Genomic DNA, 9,319 nt, shown 5'->3' on the forward strand with positions numbered 1-9,319 from the left:
TGTTTTGCGCACGTATGAGAACTAATGGTCTACCACACGCGAAGGGGGCATTATGAAAACTACGGCGCTATACTCAATCTTCCTCTACAGTTGACATGTGGCGGGCGTCAAGGCCGATTTCGGGCACACGGATAGTTGTCTGTGTTGTGCAGTCATTCACAAACGTAGAGCTCCTCCGGGAGCTAACCTTTTGATTTTTTGCTCACGCAAGCTGAGGAGAAGAAACTGAAGATGCAGTTGCTAAAACGAAAGAACTAGAATGAGATGACGGCCCTCGAAACTGTTCGGCTATGCTACGTGGCACCATCTTTGAACGGCTGCCAAACAAGAAAGGCCGTGCGCCTGGCTTGCAGCAAGGAATATATGTCTATGATTGACAATAACGACTTAAAATTGGCCGTGCCATTGTTTCTGGAAGATTGTGGCGGGTTCAGAATGGGTTGAGAAACACATGACCAGACGTTAGGCTGTGCTGTTATGAACACATTTAAACCTAATGCCAGGACTCTACACACATCAAATAAGTTAGAAAACAGCGGGAGAAACCGTAACCATTCCTCTGCGTGTTTTCCCGGCACCCCTTGTTGCACAAAGTGGCGCCATATATACTGTTTTTGCGGTTCACCGGTTTCATTTAGGTCTCAGCAATAACAGCATTAGATAATAACTTTTAAGGAAATGGGCATGAACCAAACGCATATCTTAAACGCCAATGAAGCATTTGATGCGCTCAGATAATTATGCAGTGCAGTTCTATGCCAGCGATAGTTTGTTACTACGGTTAGCTCGCCTGCCAGTGTGTTCGATGGTGAACGTTGGTGAGATGTTAGTTTATTTATTTATTTATTTATTTATTTATTTATTTATTTATTTATTTACTTATTTATTATATTTATTTATTTATTTTATTTATTTATTCCATATACCTACAGCGCCGATATGTCATTATTGTAGGGGTTGTCAGGTTCAGGACAATAATAAAAATATAAGAAACTGTGGAAACGAGACTTTCTGTTTATGTAACCCGAAACCCAAACAAATACACACAGCAAACAGAGATAAACTAAAGAACAGTGGGAACTAATAAATACAGAATAACGGTGAAAAAGCGTTATGGAACACGGTAAGGAGTTCAAGCAAACGGGGGATAGTCAAAGTCCGGAAGTCAAGGGCGAGGACTAAGTACGGGAATGAAATGTCCCAAAATATGTGTTCTCTGCGGGGACGGGCTACTCCTACCTCACGTCCCAGTAGTGGTGTTGCGGTTTTGAAACGTCCAGGTGATGTCGTGGCGGCAGTAGTCGAGCGCGCTCCCAGCTCCCGTGGCGTAGTGGCCGACGCAGCTGCCTTGGGGCGTCGCGTTCTTTCACTGAGGCCGGCGTGACGACTTGTGCGCGGGGGTGTCTTGGGCATGCGGTTGTGGAGGACCTTTCGGGGCACAGCACGGGTCCGGTCGCCCGACCGCCAAGCCCCCAGTCACTCTCCACACTTCGGAGTTCTTCTCTCGGGATCGCCTCTGCCCGCCGGACGCTGTCGCTGGCCGCTCCCGATTGGCTGGTGGCCGGCGCGAGCTCGTGCCGTGGTCGCGAGCCTTCGGCGCCGTAACCGGTGTCGATGACCTTCGCGCCGCGTGCCTTGCGTCTTCGTTGTTGTCGTCTTCTTTGGGCGTTTCTTTTATGTCGTTGCGATTTCTTCGCATGACACGTCCCCCCACTCAAGCATTTTTCCACGAAAAATGTCTTTTTGCAGTCCTAACGCGCACAGTTCACCAAAACTTCACGAAACTGTCTACGGAACACTCATATTATAGCACGCCAACTTCATTCCTAGTCTTTAACAGCATCATCATACTAAACAACAGCACACAAGCACAACTTAATCAACATGCTGACCAACTCTATTCAAACGTCCTCAAACTCAACGTACACCATATGAACGCCAAGCCAAGAAACAAACATAGCAGTGCTGTTGAGCGTATTACAGTGGATTGGTGGGCTTTCGGCGTTTCGAGTAAAATATTCTGCTCGGATACACAGGGGACCATTGGCTTGACTGACAGCCGGCTGCATCGCCATCGTAACCGGTATTCACCTGCTCTCTGGCTACGTTTGTTCTCCGAAGTTTCAGCGTGTTACAGGTACCGGGCGATGTTTCTGGGCTCAGTCGGTTTGAACTCCGGGCTAGATCCTCAAAGTTTTGGGCCCCTCGAACATTGCCAATGACCACATCGTACAGTGGAGATTTCAAACAGCTTACCAACGCCATTCCAGTGAAAAACGGAGACTCGATGAACACTTTCGCTTCTGGGGCAGTGATACATTTTCCATTGGCTAATTGTAACATGCAAGAGGTGCCGGTAAGTGCCGCTCCTGGCACGAGAGACTGGCGAACGATTACTGTGTTAGTTCCCGTGTCTCTTAAAATAATAGCCGGCTTGCCATCGACTCTGCCCTTCACAACAGGCATATTATCCATTCCTGCACGGACGTCTAAGACGGCATTAGTTACCCTCCATTTTCCTTTCCTTACACCACCCGGGCCGGGACTGTCCTGCTGTTCCACGTCACGTTCACTTGTCACCGGGTTTCCTTGTTGTTCTCCGTTGTTATCATCAAAAATTAACAAGTGGTTCTGCTTTTGGACATCCATAAAATGGTCAACAGCAGTCGCGGTCTCAGAGAGTGTTTTGCACTCTCTCTCCCGCACGAACATCGCGAGTTTTCTATGGCAGTTCGAGAGAAGTTGCTCCGTGATTAACAAATCGGCGAGTTTGTCGAAGGTTTTGTCAATGCTAGAGAGTTCTACCCACCGCTCAAAATAACCTTTCAGTCGAGCGGCGTATTGTTTAGCGGTTTCGTCCCTCTCCGGCTTCGAATGACGGAAGCGCTCTCTATAGCCTTCTGCGGTGAATCGAAACCGCTGTAGTAGTGCAAGCTTGACCTGGTCGTAGTCTAGCGACTCTTCTGGAGAAAGGCGGCCGTAGACTTTCAGTGCTTCTCCGGTAAGGCACGTGCTGATGGCGATGGCCCATTTCGACTTAGGCCAGCTTTGACTTTGGGCTACGCATTCAAACCGTTTAAGGTATGCGTCGAGATCATCTCGGGCATCCTCAAAAGGCGGCAGGAATTTGCGTGCGCTGAAGCTTTTCGGGGTGGCAGCCTGAGCCTGACCAGTGGTCTCTCCCTCGCCATCTGTTTGGGCCCCCTCTCCTCGCGCTGCATTGAGTTCCGCCAAGCGAATCCGCAGCTGCAAATTGCGCTCTTCGACTTCTGCACGAGCGCGCTCGTGCTCGACTTTCACCCGCTCGTGCTCCCGTTCTAACGCTCTTTCGTCTCGTAAACGCTTCTGCTCTGCCTGGATCCACTGCCTCAGTTCGTCGCCACTCAAGCCCAAGCGTTCGCCCATGGCAATGAGCTCCCGTGTGTCCATTCCGGGTTCGGTTTTTTTTTTTAAGGGAATGCCAAATGAACTAGCCTCGTCCTGCCGTGGACGCCAATTATTGTCAGGTTCAGGACAATAATAAAAATATAAGAAACTGTGGAAACGAGACTTTCTGTTTATGTAACCCGAAACCCAAACAAATACACACAGCAAACAGAGATAAACTAAAGAACAGTGGGAACTAATAAATACAGAATAACGGTGAAAAAGCGTTATGGAACACGGTAAGGAGTTCAAGCAAACGGGGGATAGTCAAAGTCCGGAAGTCAAGGGCGAGGACTAAGTACGGGAATGAAATGTCCCAAAATATGTGTTCTCTGCGGGGACGGGCTACTCCTACCTCACGTCCCAGTAGTGGTGTTGCGGTTTTGAAACGTCCAGGTGATGTCGTGGCGGCAGTAGTCGAGCGCGCTCCCAGCTCCCGTGGCGTAGTGGCCGACGCAGCTGCCTTGGGGCGTCGCGTTCTTTCACTGAGGCCGGCGTGACGACTTGTGCGCGGGGGTGTCTTGGGCATGCGGTTGTGGAGGACCTTTCGGGGCACAGCACGGGTCCGGTCGCCCGACCGCCAAGCCCCCAGTCACTCTCCACACTTCGGAGTTCTTCTCTCGGGATCGCCTCTGCCCGCCGGACGCTGTCGCTGGCCGCTCCCGATTGGCTGGTGGCCGGCGCGAGCTCGTGCCGTGGTCGCGAGCCTTCGGCGCCGTAACCGGTGTCGATGACCTTCGCGCCGCGTGCCTTGCGTCTTCGTTGTTGTCGTCTTCTTTGGGCGTTTCTTTTATGTCGTTGCGATTTCTTCGCATGACAGGTGTTGAAATCTTGATGCATAAAGCAGTCAAAAAAAAGGGGGGGCTATACACAAAAGGGCAACATCCCTTATAAATACAATGGCGGAGCATAATACACAACTGTTACATGTTACATCACAAAATCATCGATGCCAGTGTGGAAATCAGGTGCGGGAACTACTTCACTGGGGAGAGCATTCCAATCTTCAATCGTTTTAGGAAAAAAAAATGAGTATTTAAAGACAACAATACGGTACTGATACGGTCTAATTTTTCTTGGTCTATCTCGTGTAGCAGTGATGTAATGAGGTTCTTTTATATAAATGTTTGTGTTAATTCCTGTCTTATTACTTAGAATGCGAAATAAAAATTTTAACCTCAATACTTTCCTACGTGCTGCCAACGTTTTCCACCCAAGGCCGTCAACAATACTCGAGCTTCTGACAATGAAATCGTAATTGGCTGTGACAACGCGTGCTGCTCGTTTTTGGAAGCGTTCTAACTTATCAATATTCTTATTAGTGAATAGTAGTTCTAATTAGTATATTTCTTTGGCTAGTATCCCTCAAGCCAGGGCAGTGTAATGCCCTTCATTAGCGCAGAAATGCAGATTAGGTGAGAGTAACAACTGTAATCTTTATATTGGCGTAAATGGAGATAATTGGTCGAATGGAATTTTGAAATACCAATAAATAAGAAAAATAGAAATAATAAAATTAAGAAAATATGGGCTAAAATCAAAAACACCGATTTCTATATATCCTCCCAAAACCTAAGAATAAACGAAAAAAATGCGCACAGAAAAACGTTCTAAATACGATGGCGGACCGTCTAACACCCTGCATATCCGCAGAAATGCAGATCTGGCTTATGCAACGCCTGTAATCGTTATAACAGCTTAACTGGAGATAATTGGTCTGAGAGAATTTTGAAAAACTAAAAAATATAAATAAACAAAATATACACAAAAACGTTCTCACAAAATAACCAAAAATGTGTATCTTATACGCCTTCGTCTAAAACCCAAGTATACACAAAAAAGTACGCAAAACGTTGAATATGTCAATGAAAAAAATAGCGAAAATGGCGAACCGTGCAACACTTGCAATTCCTCAAAAATGCCGGTTTGGCGAAGGTAGCACCTGTATCGTTATAACAGCGTAAATTGAGATAACTGGTTGAACAAAATTTTTAGAAAGAAATCAAGAAATAGAAGATACAGAAATAAAATTTTCACAAAAATAATCTGACAAAATCCAAAATGCCCATCTTATACATATCACCCGACAACTAAAAATAAAGGAAAAAAAGTCTACAAAGGACGGTCTGAAATACTTTAAACACAGAGTAAGTGACCAACTCTGCTGTACGACTTGCATCTTCCCAAAAAACATAATTAGCCAAGTAAGGAAATTTGACCTCTATAATGGTATGTATTTACATCATTGGCGAAAATAAACTCTTCCTCTCTCTGTCCTCTCTCCTGACGCAGCCCGTGCTAAACATCTGGATTGCTAATCCTATCCTCGATACCTCTCTTTCTCTTTGAATCCGTTTTTTTTTCTTCATCTGTCGCTATGACTGAGATCCTTGGACCGTGGTCTTTTTTCATATCTATAAGTAGGCCCAACGTTACAAAAGCAGTGCTAACTGACGACGCCAAGCGCCAAAGCGCTACCTGGGGCCTCTCGCTCTATTTTCAAGTCCAGCCTTACGACGTTCCAAGCAATCTCATGCTTGTTGCACGTCCAGTTGAGAGTGCTGAAGGGTGACGTTAGACCCACCGTCGGGCTGTTGCCCACCTCCGTCGCTTCATCCCGTTGCTGCCTGTCGACCGTTTTGCAAGCGTAACACGGGAAGCCTCACGTTTGACACTTCAATCCGTTGGCGCGAATTTGGCACTTAAGTTAAAAGCAAATGAAAGACTGGCGACTTACCAGCTCTTTTTAGATGTGACGCTGAGAGCATGTCTTGTTGGCGGCCCTGTCCTTCCTGCGCGCGTCCGTCGTCGTCGTCGGCGTCCGCACTCTCCTCCGCTCACCCCCTCTCCTCTCCGATAGCGAACACTCTCTAGCGAGGGGCATTGAATTGGATTCGATTCGATTGGCTTGGCTTGGCTTGGATTGGATTGGATTTCGATTGGATTGGATTAAAGTGGATTGTGTTGGATTGTGTTGCGTCATAGCCGCGGCAGACACACTGGCGCCGGCGCATGTGCAGTACTCTCTCTTTCCGCGGTCTCCTCTCCTTCGGGCGCGCTGCGCATATAACCGGTGTGCGCTCTCGGCGGCCTTTCGGTCGACGGTTGCTCTGCGCTTGCGCTTGAACCCCCCTCAGCGTCGCATCACACCAGGGTTCCCGCGAGGAGAGGTGGGTGGAATTTTTTTGCACTTACCCTAAAACGTCACCTGGTCTAGTTGCGTGGCCGGCAGCCACTGAGGAGAGCTCGGGCCATGAATGAAACATGCCGTACTGACTCGATTTTAAGCAGCCCCTTTTTTCCATGATCGCGACGCCCAAAGTCAGGGGGGTGCTTAGATTCGCCAAACAAAAATTGACTCCCGCTTCTAACACACACACACTTTTTTTCCGGTGGCGTCTCAACGAGACGCGGGCAAGGAATAATGTGTCATTTGGAAAAAATTCAAGAGAAAAAATTACACAGACAGTGAACCCGTGGCTCGCGTCTGATACTCAGTCACTCTCACTACCACTCGAGTCTGTTGCACCGTTTGAGTCACCCCTCCCTGTATCCCACAGCAGGTTGTCTTCTGTTCTGTAGAAGTATTTTATAAAGGAACACTCCATCAATGACCTGGTCACAACATCAACTTGGACCCGCTAACACGCGTCCGCAATCCACCGTGCGATGGTTGCTTAGAAAGGCGGTTGCTAAGATTCGCGTGCAGACATTTTTTTTCCAAATTTCTTTTTCTGAAAGAAGGGGAGGATGCTTGGAATCGGGGGTGCTTAGAATTGCAAAAATGCGGTGGTTGTGAAATTATGTTGGTTAATTTGGTTCGTTAATATTAACTTTTCAATGGTAGTTTCTTGAGGAAAAAAACGTCCTTCAGGTCCAGGTAAGAGTTAATTTAAGCAACGGCTAGTTCTTTGAAACAAGAATTATTGTGCCAAACACGCCGGTATTACCTGGGCTATGAGGTTCGCTGTAGAGAATGGCTCCGGATTAATTTTGACCCCCTGAGTATCATTTACCGTGCGCCAAAATACGGACACACGGGAGTTATTGCTTGTCGCCTCATCTGAAACGAGGTCACCGCAGCCGGAATCGAATCCGCATCCTCGAGCGCAGCAGCACAACGCCTTAGCCACTGAGCGACCGCGGCTTGTTTTTCAAACATAAAAAAAGAGTGTTAAACTGCTTCTGAGGACGTGCGAGTGGCTAAAATCGGTTCAGGGGCCGCTTGTTTTACTGCAATTCAAGTACGCGAAGTGTACCAAGGGTACAAAACCTTTCTTAATTTCGGTTCTGCGCCACCTCAATCCCGTTGGCCGGTTCTAGAGGTAGTTCTTTTTACCCACCTCGGCCTTCGACCTACAAAAGAGGAAATGTTTAAGCGTGACGCCACCGAACAACCTTCCGGTGTGTAAATTATTTTAAGCTTCGTTTTCCTTTTGGCAGTAGAACGATATATGGACAGGCACAATGGGATGGTGGCGTGCGTTCGGCGTGTGTACAATGCCAATTTTTCCTTGCACATGTACGTCACAATCCAGGCCTGAGGGCAATATCGAGGAACGCACGCTTTTGCGAGCAAGTGGTTATTTTGCAGGAACCCGCCCTGAATGTCGCTGTGTCCGCTTACGTTAATTAATCGATGCGGAAGCCCCGGCCGCGTATTTGACAAACCTGGCCGCCCAGACGCACCTCTTGTGCACCCCTTTTCCTTTCTCGTTAATCGTGGAACTATAATTAAACGTTTCGAATGACAAACCGACCTAAAAATACCAAAACCATCCTTAATTCCGAAAGAGAGCATTTTACAGTAAAAAAGAATTCCTGGCCTTGCCAACAAAAACATAGTACCTGCTGGGTCTCGAACCTAGGCTGCCATAGCGAAAACCCACAACTTCAGCCTTACTACACTGAGGCTGAAAAGCGGGCTCCTTTTTATCTGTTCCCGAAATAATTAGAGTCTTCCAGGCGGGCCAGTAGATGGCGCTATTGGGGGTGCGTATCTAAAGTTCCTGTGTATCGCCAGAGTCCTTCAATGCTTTACTGGTCACGAAACTCCTCCGTAACTCAATGGGAGAGCTTCATATGCTGCGTTTGGCCGCCGCGCGGTGGCGCCACCCTCTCACTGAGGTCACTCCTCGGGCGGCGTTGCGCTGGCTCGAACGCCGGAGCCGCGGCGAGTTGTGTTTGTTTTCTGCGGGAAAAAAATGTAACGTGCATATCGCGCTCTTGTGATGCGACTTAAGTAGTGCAACGACGATGCCGAACGCGTGTTGCGCCCCGGGATGTCGTTCCTTGTACGACGATACAACAGAAAATGTTTCCTTGTTATGTTTACCAAGCGACGGCGAGCTGCGTGAGAAATGGAGGCGCGCCATACCAAGGCAAGAAACGGGAGATTTCAGCTTCGATTATAAGTGTGTGACAGTGTGTGGGAATGCACTGTCTGTGAGAATGAAAAAAAGCAATGTACCATTTTGAGAGCATCGTGGACCTAGAGTTGTACAAGGCTAACTTAAAGCCGGATTTTTGTCAGGTCAGTCAGGTAGTAGCGGTGCTTCATTACCTGTTTGCAAACTAGTATTACCTTGCGCTCAGTCTCGCGTGTAAAAAAAGCTTTGGGACGTCCTAGTGCTTTTGCTTTTCATATTTCCGCGAATTATCCCTTATGGTTCGTTTTGTTTGTTTTGTAACCGTGCGTGGCCGATTCCGGTTTCTTATCTGGCGTTTCAACCGGAGCGCCCGTTTGCTCTTTTTGTCGTACGTCCCGTCGGGCAATATTGTTCGATATGGAAAGGGTGCCACCTTGTCGCTAACTTTATTTTTTGTTTCTTCGACAATGTTCTCGATCCTATTTCCATGGATCTGAAATTAATAACGTTCCAAGAGTAATGCA

This window comes from Haemaphysalis longicornis, unplaced genomic scaffold (genome assembly GCF_048455015.1).
Source record: "Haemaphysalis longicornis isolate Haplotype H1 unplaced genomic scaffold, Haemaphysalis longicornis Haplotype H1 scaffold_3, whole genome shotgun sequence".
Classification (NCBI taxonomy): Eukaryota; Metazoa; Arthropoda; class Arachnida; order Ixodida; family Ixodidae; genus Haemaphysalis; species Haemaphysalis longicornis.